This window comes from Pimephales promelas, chromosome 16 (genome assembly GCF_988280905.1).
Source record: "Pimephales promelas chromosome 16, fPimPro1.hap1.1, whole genome shotgun sequence".
Taxonomy (NCBI): domain Eukaryota; kingdom Metazoa; phylum Chordata; class Actinopteri; order Cypriniformes; family Leuciscidae; genus Pimephales; species Pimephales promelas.
The window spans coordinates 15,318,350-15,331,164 of NC_142784.1; positions in this window are offsets into that span (position 1 = coordinate 15,318,350).

Consider the following 12,815-nt stretch of genomic DNA (forward strand, 5'->3'; position numbering starts at 1 on the left):
CCACTCTTCCAGAAGAGGTAGCTGCCGTGAGAGCTCACATGCCGCTCTGCCATGGCCATCATGCCGCTCTGGACCCGGCCGTGAAACCAGTGTTGAAGTGGCCTCATATGAAGCAACCTGTGCAGCGTTGCTGTGGCACAACTGTGGCATCCTTGCATTTTGCTATTACAAATTCCTCCATTACCTTGACCTCAATGTGGAAATCTAGGAGGAATAAGGGGTAACACTTTATTTTGATGGTCCCTTTAGAACATTCGGTTGACTATAAGTAACTTTCAAACTACATGTCACTCTCATTAGAGTATTAGTAGACTCTCTGCTTAATATCTGCCAACTCTTTATTGTGATGCTCCTCCGACGGACATTATACTGACTATAAGTAACTTTGCAACTACAACACCTGCGTCAAATCCATTTTCTTATCCCTCGGGACACAAAAAAGCAAGAAGGGGCTGCATCCCAATTCACCATACTAGGCCCTAAAAGTATGTACTCTTTTTGTGAAGAAAATGAACATACTTTTGAGTGTGTAGCAAAAGAGTAGGCAAGCTTTGGGACATACTACTTCATCATCTTTAACAGACAGCTCTGTCGCATGCATCCTGTCACCATAAACTGACCTGTCAAACATCTTGTCAAAGTTAAAACTTTCATTGAATTTAATTTATCGTTTTTAGAGAGAAATGTTGTAGCACGTTAGCCTGCAGGCTAACGTGCTACAACATTTCTCTCTGAAACGATAACGTGGCCCTGCACGTTAGACTCTCCTCAGGTAATTTGAATATAATGATGCATGTAAAAGATAATGGCTAAACGCTTTACAAAAGTTCACAATGCTGCTGCAGATGCATGATGCAGCCATCATTGAATAAATAATTTTTTCCAGGTTAGATACTGATAATGAATCACTCAAACCCCTTTATCTATACCACTCTACATAACCGCCGGACTTGCGCGTCCTCCATGTCTGTAGTTTTATAACACTTTTCACTCGTTTTTCTAGTTGAATTTTCACTTGTGTTTCTAACTGAATCCTCGTCCAACGCACGATGGGTTGTGGGCAATATTAGCCATTAGAGAGTGCATCGATCTGCACTTCGGATTCTGACCAAAAAAAGTAGACCATACAGATGTCTTTGGAACACTCATTTAAAGGGCTAGTTCACTTTGAAATAAATTTTTGATATGTTTAAGTCATGTTTAATTTTGACTCCTCTGCATGCTCTAAACATACTGCGATTTGGGACATACTAATTCTATTTTCGAATACCTTTTTATGATGGATTGTTATATGTGAATTGGGATGCAGCAAGGGTTTACCACGAATGCAATGCAATGAGTGCATCCAGTGTTTATTTTACATGCGCATTCAAACAAGCGACTCCAGTACACAAATAAGCTGATGGTGTACAGTACAGGCGCTTTTCAAAGGTGCTTCGGTATGACGTCATAGACTATCGTAGGCCAATAAAATTGTTGTGTTTACACACATGGTTCAGACACCTTTTATGCTGATGTCGTTCCCCATAGTGTCAATCCAAGACTCAGTGTTGAGTTTCACTTCCAAAGGGAACAGAATGACAGCCAAAGGGACAGGGATTCGATTTCATGTCTTGATATCCTCACATCTTAGCCTTTCTTTGGCTCTCTATGAGCCATCCACTGACCGAACAGGCTGTGTGTTAATGCATCTGTCTGCCTGTTGTGTCTGATCTTTATGGAAATGAGAGATGTGACACACTTCAAACTGTATTTAGAATGGTTTGAAGGCGTATCACAGAAAATACAGTATCTACTCAATGAAGGTCAGGTGATCTCCCTCCCTCCATCATTCGCTCTTTCTATATCTCCTTTTCCAAATAGTCAAACTAGCTTTCCCAAATGACAGTATGATGGGTTTCACAACTAAATATTTTAACATGCATGTAGTCATCAAGTCTGCTTCAAGCATCATTTAATGAGTCTAATCTTTTTGTGTGAAGATGAAGAAAATAACACAGACACTTTATTCCAGCCTCAGAGCACTATAATAAAAACATAAGCAAGTAAATATAATAGCCTTCACTGAGTAATTCAAAATTTAAACGATGACATGTTAAATATGGAATATTGTATTTAAAATGGTCCAATTTGATGCATCAAAAAATAGTTGGTGAGGATTGGGGAATCAAAAATAAAGCATTCATTGATAATGGTAAACTTCACATATACTTGCCAGCATGATAATGTTTATAAAAAATGTAGAAACAGGTAACACTTTATTTTGATAGTCCACTTTAGACATTCAACTAACTAAGTAACTTTGCCGCTACATGTCAACTAACTATCATTAGAGTATCAGTAGACTGTCTGCTTAATATCTGCTAACACTTTATTTTCTTGGTCCCCCAACAGATATTCTACTGACTATAATGTAACTTAGCAACTACAAGTCAACTTGTTCTCCTAACCTGAACCCTAACACCTAACCCTAACCTAACAGTCAACTACAGCTTACTAATACTCTAATGGCAGTTGACATGTTGAAAAGTAACTGATAGTTAGTAGAATGTCTAAAGTGACTATCGAAATAAAGTGTAAAAAACATTATTATATAATATGAAATACTATTTAATTTTGACATGTAAATATAAAAATGTAATGTTTTGAATTATGGGTTTTATTATAAGCACTGCGCCAAATAATATTTCTGACCCTCAGTGACCCAATTTTTTCCAAACGGAAACGTCACAACACAAAAGGAATCCCTGATGGTGGTAAACATATTGTAGTTTTACAGCAGAAGCAGTTGACTATACAGTCTGGCTTCAGTTTGTCCTACAGTCATTTTCTGGAGCCTATGAGTCACAGAGGAGGTAGAACTGTGATCACTTTAAGCGAGTTTAAATGGGGATTTGGAGGCAAAAGTGGACATATTTGTGCTGGCTCATTTCTCTAATGTTGTTTCCCTGCTGATGGTGCAGTGTGCTGGTAATGAAGTTAATTTAATGTCAGTGTAAAATGACTGGGAGGCGACACTTTTCACTGCCTTGCGCTGAACACTTTCTCAGTAGATACAGGACCTCATTAGAACTTTGTTGTGGTAGAAAACTTTCAAATAAGATGCAGAATTGAAGGTCTCTTGAGTAATGCAGATAAAACACACAACAATTATGTTAGAAACCAGTGTGCTCCTCTGTCTGCTGTGTTTCTGCACCTGTGATGAATCTTCAGCTTCACATCAAAAATAAATCATATTTTATCTGAATTGAGAATGGGAGTTTGCAGTTTATATTGGATGTAATTTCATTAAAACTACTGAGGAATAGATCTCATTCAAAGCAGGTCCATCTTTGATTTTAATGGGAATGAAAGCGAGGCTGTGGGGGATAGACATACAGTAGCCTATATTGCCAAAACTTTTGGGACACCCCTCCAAATCATTGAATTCAGGTGTTCCAATGGCCACAGTTGTATATAACCAAGCACCAAGGCATGCAGAATGCTTCTACAAACATTTCTGAAAGAATGAGTCACTCTCAGGAGCTCACCTAAGTCCATTTGTGAAATGTCCTCACGACTAAATATTCCACGGTCAACTGTTAGTGGTATTATAATAAAGTAGAAGCAATTGGGAACAGCAGCATCTCAGCCACGTAGTGGTAGACCACTTAAAATCACAGAGCAGGGTGCATGTAGAGGCTCACAGTGCACAGAAGTTGGTAATTTTCTGTATTAGCAGCTAATGCAGACCTCGAAAATTTCTACAGTATTAGCTACAGACCTCCAAATTTCATGTGGCCTTCAGATTAGCTCAAGAATAGTACGTAGAGAGCTTCATGGAATGGGTTTGCATGGCCTTTTCGGTCAAACCGTTCTTGTCGGTCAGTTATATAATGCAGGTCTATGGAGCCCACCACAAAGAGCATGCACAGAGAAGTCCAAATTAAACATGATTTAATGACTCGTAAATGTAAGTACACATTGATGGCCTAAGACACGAAACGAGCAGTTTGTGTGACAAAATGAAAAGTATTTATATAGTTTTTACCTCGTGTAACCACAGTCACATCCAAGTGATCTGAAGGCACGGGCGCGTCGGTCTGTGCATGCGCTGGAAGTTTTACCTTTCACTGTGAAGATCTAAACATATTTAGATATATCGAAATCGTCTTCCATTGCGATTTCCTGTATCTAAATGTGTTTTTATCTTCACAAAACTTCCGAAATCTCTGTGTACACAATGAGTGACGTAGACGTGCAATCACTTCTGGCGCATGCGCAGACCGAAGCGCCCCGTGCCTTCAGATCAGTTGGACATGGCTGTGGTTACACGAGGTAAAAACGATATAAATACGGTTCGTTTTCTCACACAAACCGCTCGTTTCAAGTCTTAGGCCATCAATGTGTACTTACATTTACGAGTCATTACGAGAGACACCTACATCTTGGATGCCTCTCTCATCTTAAAAATTAATTTCAAAGTGAACTATCCCTTTAAGAATAGGATGTATCTGTCTGTCTATCTATCAAATATATTACATACCATTTCATTCATACTTTATTTATCAAATCAGTTGCCAGAAAATGATACCAGAATTTTTGGAATTTTTGACCTCACCCTTTAAATATTTAGACACGAGAGATGTGTGCGTGTGTGTGTGTGTGTGTGTGTGTGTGTCCATATTAGCTGTATGTTCATGTAATAGACCATTTGACCAAAGCCATGGTCTGTCATCAGTTCAGTCAGCTTCCACCACCATCAAAGCATTTGAAAACATACACAAGCTAAATAGATCTTTATAGGTGGCCTAGCAGTGGGGAGAATGTTAAATGGAGTTTATGAGATGAATGGTAGGGAGTGTTTAAGGCCTCAAAGGCTAATGGACCAGCTCAGTGTGTGCAGACGGCATGCTGGTCTTCTCAAAGTACACATAAACACTTAAACGCACACACCACTGTGTTTAAGAGGCCTTGCTGTTTTCCTCTAAAATGGATGAGTGATTGTGATTTGTGTTGTTTGAATAATTATTTGATGATTGCCTGCATTGTACTCTGACTAATTTCCTCATGTAGGCCAACATATTGACACTCACTTAAACACACACATTTATCTATATATTTAGGACATACTATAAACTTCTACTCCTGTCATGTTTTGAACAGTCAGTCAGCTGGTAGTCTGAGCTTCACATCATGCCTGCTGAGCCTGAGCTTCTTCACGTCATGCATGTCAAGCAAGAGACTGTTCACGTCATGCCTGCTGTGCCTGTCTCTTGGGACAAGATGGCCGCCGCACCTGAGTCAGCTCTGAATGAGTCGGCGCTTATCATAGTCACCATGGCTATTTTGTGTGTGTGGGCAGTGCACATATTGGCTCCTCTGCCTGTCATGGCCCTGACGCCAAGACTATATATCCACGTTTCCTGAGTACCCTCATTTGAAGTCAAGTCAAGTTTCCCCTGAAGATTTTTTTGGGGGAGGGGCTATTAAGTCTAAGCTCTTGTGGATACAAAGCTTGGCCCAACATTAAAGGCACAGTGTGCGATTTTTAGCGACATCTCGGCCGACCAGCTCAGCCCACTGCTCACCCCTCCCTTTCGAAGAATCTACTGTGGCTAAAGCGGGACAAACACACAGAGTTGGGGAAGCTACTCTGAAACTGTAGTTTGACAATCTATTTGTGGTATCTTCAGTAATATAGGAACTGAATCATGCGGAATAACTTGGATATAACTTTATTCTCTTGTGCAGCAGAGTCTACATGTGACCGGCATACTTTTCTCTTAGATACCAACAACTCTTACTCTACCCCGGAACCCCCACATGATCCCCAAGGTCAACTGCACCTCTTGTGGTGTGGAGAGGAACTGCTGTTAACTACACATAAATCTCAGTATACCACATCCCTCCCCCCTTAAGAGGAAACATACATTTACAATAACTTTTTTTTTTTTTTTTTTAAACTAGCCCCTCCAAATTACTCACAAATGTATGGTTAGGGAAATTGAACATAACATTGTTAACACAAGACATACACGTCTAGTATTTTCACATGTTTTCTTTTTTTCTTTTTTTTTTTTTTTCACAATGAAAAAATAACTCCATGAACATAATTAAAAGAGAAAGGAAAAAACTAGGAAGGTGGGTAGACTGCCATCCTTCCAGTGAGTCCCAGAGCTCATTCTTGCTCTGACTTGAGGGATCTCACTACTATTTCACAAAGTCTTTCAGATAAGCAGGAGTCTGTCTTATGCGCTCGGAACGACGCAGCCCAGAAAGTAAATCTACTCCTGCTTTTGTCTTTTCAACCACAGAGGAGTGTGCTTGGTCTGTCTCACCAGCAGTCATTTTCTCTCTCTGCACAATGGTGACGGCAGAGTCTGCAGGCAAGGCCTCCAGTCCTGTCTCGGAAACCTGAAGAGTGATAGGCTCCTCCAACCTCTCCTGTGTCGGCGATTCATGGCGTTTTCTGATTTGATCAACATGGCGCCTAATGACTCTTCCATCTCCCGTCTGTACAGTATAAGATACAGGTCCGGTGTTCTCTTCAACGACAGCCGGTATCCAACGAGGACCATGACTGTAATTTCTGGTGTACACATCATCCCCAGGTGAAAAACTCCTCCACTTACTGTGTGTGTCATGTTGTTCCTTCTGCTTGAGTTGTTTCTTCCGAATCTTTGACTTCACATCCGGCAGCAGAAGATCCAGTGTTGAGCGTAGTCTTCGGGACATCAGCATTTCCGCTGGTGACAATCCAGTCGTGGTTTGCGGGGTGATTCTGTAATTAAACAAAAATCTAGCGACTCTTGTTTCCAAAGTGTCCCCCTTTATTTTCTTTATTCCTTGTTTGAACGACTGTACAGCTCTTTCCGCTAGACCGTTCGACGCTGGGTGGAATGGTGCAGATGTTATGTGCTGTATTCCATTCTGTTTTAGGAATGCTTGAAAGTCTTGGCTTGTGAAGCAAGTTCCATTGTCTGATACTAAGGTTTGAGGCAGACCATGTATGCTGAAGCACTGTCTGAGCTTTTCAATGGTAACTTGACTGGTTGCTGTACTTGCTGGGTACACGTCAATCCATTTTGAGTGTGCATCTACAATGATAAGGAACATTTTCCCTAGAAAAGGGCCAGCGTAATCCACGTGCAATCTGCTCCAGGGTGTCTCCGGCCACTCCCATGGATGTAGCGGTGCTCCTGCTGGAGGATTTCTGTTCTCCTGGCATGTATGGCAGGACTGCACTTCCTTTTCAATTTCGGAGTCCATCCCTGGCCACCAGACGTATGAACGTGCTAAACCCTTCATTCTACATATTCCTGGGTGTGTGTGGTGTAGCTGTTTTAATATGGCTTTCCTACCTCTCTGTGGAACGACCACTCTTGCCCCCCAGAGCACACACCCATCTTTCACACTCAGCTCCAGTTTCCTCTGACTGTAGGGTTTGTACTGTGCATCTACCTCCCTTGGCCATCCTTTCAGACACCAGCCTCTCACTTGGGAGAGTGTTTCATCCTTATCGGTCCACTGTCTGACCTGTTTTGTCGTGATTGGTGGGTCCTCCATTACCTCTAACATGAAGACCTGGTCAGACTCGTCCTCTTCCCCTGTTTGTGGCAATGGTAACCTGCTCAGCGCATCTGCATTTGCATGTCCCTGCCCCGGTTTGTATATGATTTTGTACTCATACGCTCTGAGGAGAGTTGCCCACCTCTGCACTCTTGGTGACCCCATCTGAGGTACTGGCTTTTTCTCATGAAAGAGTGATATCAGTGGTTTGTGGTCGGTGCTGATTGTGAATGTTCGTCCGTAGATGTACTTATGAAACCTCTTAATTCCGAACATGATAGCTAACCCCTCCTTATCAAGCTGTGAGTAGTGCTTCTCTGCTGGTGTTAGCGTGCGCGACATGAAGCCCAAAGGTTTTTCACTACCGTCTTCCATGACATGTGACAGCACGGCGCCTAGCCCGTATGGTGAGGCGTCACAGGCGAGCAGTAACTCTTTGTCCGCTGAATAGTGACCCAGGACTTTAGCCGACTTCAGCAACTGTTTTGAGTTCTGGAAAGCTTCTTCCTGTTCTTTGTTCCAGACCCACACAACATCTTTCCTTAGCAGCTTATGTAACGGGGCTAAGCGTGTAGCTAGACTAGGGAGGAACTTGTTGTAGTAATTCAAGAGACCTAAATAGGCCTTTAGCTCAGTCACTGTGGTTGGTGGTGGCGCTTCTTCTATGGCCCTCACCTTGCTCTTCACGGGATGTAAGCCTTCAGCATTCACCACGTGTCCTAGGTATTCTACCTCATTTTGCTGGAACACACATTTGTTTCTGTGAAGTCGCAGGCCAGCGTCTTTCAAACGCCTAAGTACCTCCTCCAGCGTGCTCAGATGTTCAGCTTCATCCCTCCCTGTCAGAATGATGTCGTCTAAGTACACAGCTACCCTTGGAAGGCCTTGTAACAGATTTTCCATCGTTCGCTGGAAGATGGCGGGAGCTGACGAGACTCCGAAAGGAAGCCTATTGTAGGTGAACAATCCTCGATGTGTGTTTATTGTGAGGTACTTCTTTGATGCATCATCCATTACAATCTGTTGATAGGCGTGGCTTAAATCGAGTTTGGTGAACTGTTTCCCTCCTGCCAGGGTATTGAACAGGTCTTCAACACGGGGAATAGGGTACTGCTCTAGTGAGGAGGCACTGTTAACGGTTAGCTTGTAATCGCCGCATATTCTGACCGAACCATCTGGCTTAAGGACAGGAACTATGGGCGCAGCCCATTCGGCGTATTTAACAGGAGCTATAATGTCCTCCCTCAGCAGCCGATCTATCTCCGCTTCTACTTTCGCCCTCATGGCATACGGAACTGAGCGGGGCCGATAGAATTTAGGCTGTGCTTCAGCAGACACCCGAATGGTTGCTTTCATGCCTTTCAACATGCCTAACTCCTGCTTGAAAACTTCCTCATTTCTCATGAGTACTTGCGGTAGGCTCTGTACCTCTGTTCTCACATTTTTTATTTCTTCCCACTTCAATTTTAGAGCCTCTAGCCATCCTCTTCCTAACAAGCTAGGTCCTGTACCTTTAACCACCACTAGGGGCAATGTCTTCACTTGCTTCTCATAGTTTACTTTCACTTTGGCCACCCCCACTACTTTGATTTTCTCCCCTGTATATGACTTAAGTACCAGTTTAGTTTGTCTTATTTGTGGTCGTTGTCCTTCATTCCACAACTCATTGAACTTCAGCTCGTTCATTATGCTTACACTGCATCCTGTATCAATTTCAAAATGTACCGTCTTCTCATTCACTGCCATCGTCACTTCAAACGGTTTAATCCTCTGAATTGATGTCTCCGTTTCCATGCAGTTCAATGTGAACACTTCCTCCTCAGATTCATTAGCATCTTGCTTTTCACACTCCACATTATAGGATCGATGTGGATGTGGACGCCGCTCTGCTCGGTATGTTTTCTCTGTTCTGCATGCTTTCTTCTCGTTGTAGCTGGCACTTTCTTTATTTCTATTACGGCAAGCCTTGGCTATGTGCCCAACTTTTCCGCAACAGTGACACTTTGCCTCCTTAAATTTACACGCAGCCGCGTTGTGTTGCTTCCCATGACATCGGTAGCATTCTTTATCTTTTTTTTTCCATTCACTCTCCTTTTTCAGCGCACCATCTGTCCTCACACTGTTGCATGCTAACGGTGCTGTATGGAGATCTTGCACGTTTTTACTAGCGGCCTCCGCAGCTACTGCAATTTGGAATGCTCTCTCAAACGTCAAGTCTGTTTCGGATAGCAAGCGTCTTTGAATCCTGTCATCATTAATACCGCATACCAGTCGGTCTCTCAACATCTGTTCCAGTGTTGCACCATAGTTACAATCATGTGCTAATCGTCTCAATTCAGCTACATACACACTGACGGTCTCTGTAGGCTGGCGGGAGCGCGAGTCAAATTTGTATCTCTGAACTATCTCACTCGGTTTGGGGTTGAAGTGCTCTTTCATTAAAGTTTTCAACTGACCGTAAGTTTTCGAGCTGGGTTTATCTGGACTCACCAGGTTCCTCATGAGCTTGTATGTGGCTGGTCCCACCGCACTGATGAGGATAGCTCTCTGCTTATCTCCATCGTCAATTCCGTTAGCTTCAAAAAACTGTTCTAGTATCTCACAATACTCTTCCCACGTCTGCTCCTTCACGTCAAAAACCGACAGAGTGCCTATCATCGTAGCCATCTTTGCTTTTTTTTTTTCTTGTGAATCCTCCGGTCAATTTCTAGCCCCTCTCTCTCCCGTCAGCTCACCCTGTAGCATCCGTCTTCAAACTGACATATTTTTCATCCTTCCAATATCCTCGTCGCCAATATGTGGTATCTTCAGTAATATAGGAACTGAATCATGCAGAATAACTTGGATATAACTTTATTCTCTTGTGCAGCAGAGTCTACATGTGACCGGCATACTTTTCTCTTAGATACCAACAACTCTTACTCTACCCCGGAACCCCCACATGATCCCCAAGGTCAACTGCACCTCTTGTGGTGTGGAGAGGAACTGCTGTTAACTACACATAAATCTCAGTATACCACACTATTCATAACTTAAAGTAGTTAAACTACAGTTAAGTGGAGGTAATGGCAAAAAATGAGTTTGTAATCTAAAAAGAAGAAGAATATCCTTGCATCGCACTGATCGCACAGGCTCAACAAATGCAATTTAGCTTTTGCTCGTGCTACACCGCTACTTGCTGCAAAAAGCTACACTTGCTACACTGTTTAATAAGCAACTGAGGTACTGCCAAGCTACTGAAAAATGTAGTTAAGTTAGTAGTGTCGTTACTTTTAGTTAACTACTCCCAACACTGGAAACACATCATCGTCTGAGACAGCAGAGAATAGTCTGAGTAAGCCAAGTTTCTGAACCAAAGTCCATTATAAACCACATCATGGATAAAGTTTGCAAAGCCATAATCAGGTGAGGATCAAGGGTCTTAATATATTATATAATATTAGAAATCAGCTGATTGTCTCATGAATGTAACCACCACATTTCTCTGACGGATTTCAATCGATTTGTCCGCGATTTTTATTTATATAAACTTGCTGGCCTCAAAGTTTTGAAGACATTGTTAAAATAGTCCAAGTGACCACAGTGGCTCAATCTTAAGTTTCTCAAACGACGAGTACACTTTTTGTGCGCAAAAACCAACAAAAATAACGACTTTATTTCAACTATTCATTTACTTCTCTCCCTGGCTCGAGTCAGACTACTAGTTTAATAGCGTAAGCTCTACGCAATCACACTACGTTACTTGACTAGAGGCCCATAGAGAAGGAAGTGAATAGTTGAAATAAAGTCGTTATTTTTGTTGTTTTTTGCGCACAAAAAGTATTCTCGCTTGATAAAGCTTGGACTCTTTTAACGATGTCTTTAATAACTTTTTGAGGCCGGCAAGTTTCCATTCCTCAAGAAGCCTATGGACTAGTATGGAGGATTGATCCAGCTCTCTGATTTCATCAAATATTTCTTAATTTGTGTTCCGAAGATGAACAAATGTCTTACGGGGTTGTAACAACATGAGGGCGAGGAAATACTGACAGAATTTTCATTTTTGTGTGAACTAACCCTTTAATAGATACTAAAAAAATTACGCATTGAACCATTAAAGTCATCAAACATGTCTCTGTTCTCGGGCCCATTGGCATCAAGTTCAAGTCCAGCTGTTCAAAGTCTGCAAGTTCCAAGTCTGAGTTCGGGTGTTCCAGAGATCATGCCACTGTCCACAGTATTTCCAGTAGTCGCCACTGTCTTGCTTTGTGTGTGATCCACATACACCCTCTCAGAAAGGTCAGCATCTTCTACATCTTTTACTGAGGCAGAGGTCATAGAGACCATTCATGCACCATGCCTGCTTCACAACAAGTTCAAAGACTATGAGGTTATCTATGCCAACGGTCGGTGTCATATCCAACGAGTCAGTCCTTGCCAGCCACGTTACCATGAATGATGTTCCTAAACCACCAGGGCCTTCGGATCCAACAATTCATCCAGTTCAAGAATCTACAGTCCAAGCCTGTTATCGCTCCATTGTCTTTGCATACCTCTACTGCATGGGCTAGGTCCTCCGTTGTTACATAGTCTAGGTCTGTCTTGATGCAAGCCTGCCTATCCATTGCCCAGGTCCTACCATGCTTCACGGCCCAGGCCTGCCATTACCATGTCATGATCCTTACCTCATTCCACTTCACAGGCCTGGCCCTCCATCCCTCCCCCTGGACTGCCTCTTCTCCACCACCCTCCAGGACTTTTTTTATGTTCTTGTGGTGGTTTGGTGTCCGGAGGCACCCTTTAAGGGAGGAATATGCAAGGATGGTGTTTGGTTGGGATCTTTGTTTTCATGTGCCCTGTGATCATAGAAGCCATAGTGACTCATCTTTGCCATCCAAAAGACGTCACAGGCCTTGAAGCACTTCCTCCCGAAGCACTCTAAGGGCCGGTTCACATATCGCGTCTTTTGCGCGCTCAAGTTCGTTATTTCAAATGTAGGCGCGCTCATAATGGAAGCGACGCGGTCGCGGTGCGACGCGCTCGTTTTTTCCAGGCGCGTCCGCGCCGCATCGAGATAAAAACATCTCAACTTTTCAGAATGCCGCAAGCGCACCGTAGGTCACGTGTCACGTCAACCAATCAGCTTCCTCGCCATTTTTGTTACCTCTTCTTAAAATATAATCAAACTGGTCCTTGTCCACTCTGGAATAGGCTTTGAACCTCCCATTGTTCAGGCGGAGTTCCTGAATCAGCTGGTGAAATTCCCCATGGTTCTTGCGTTTTTG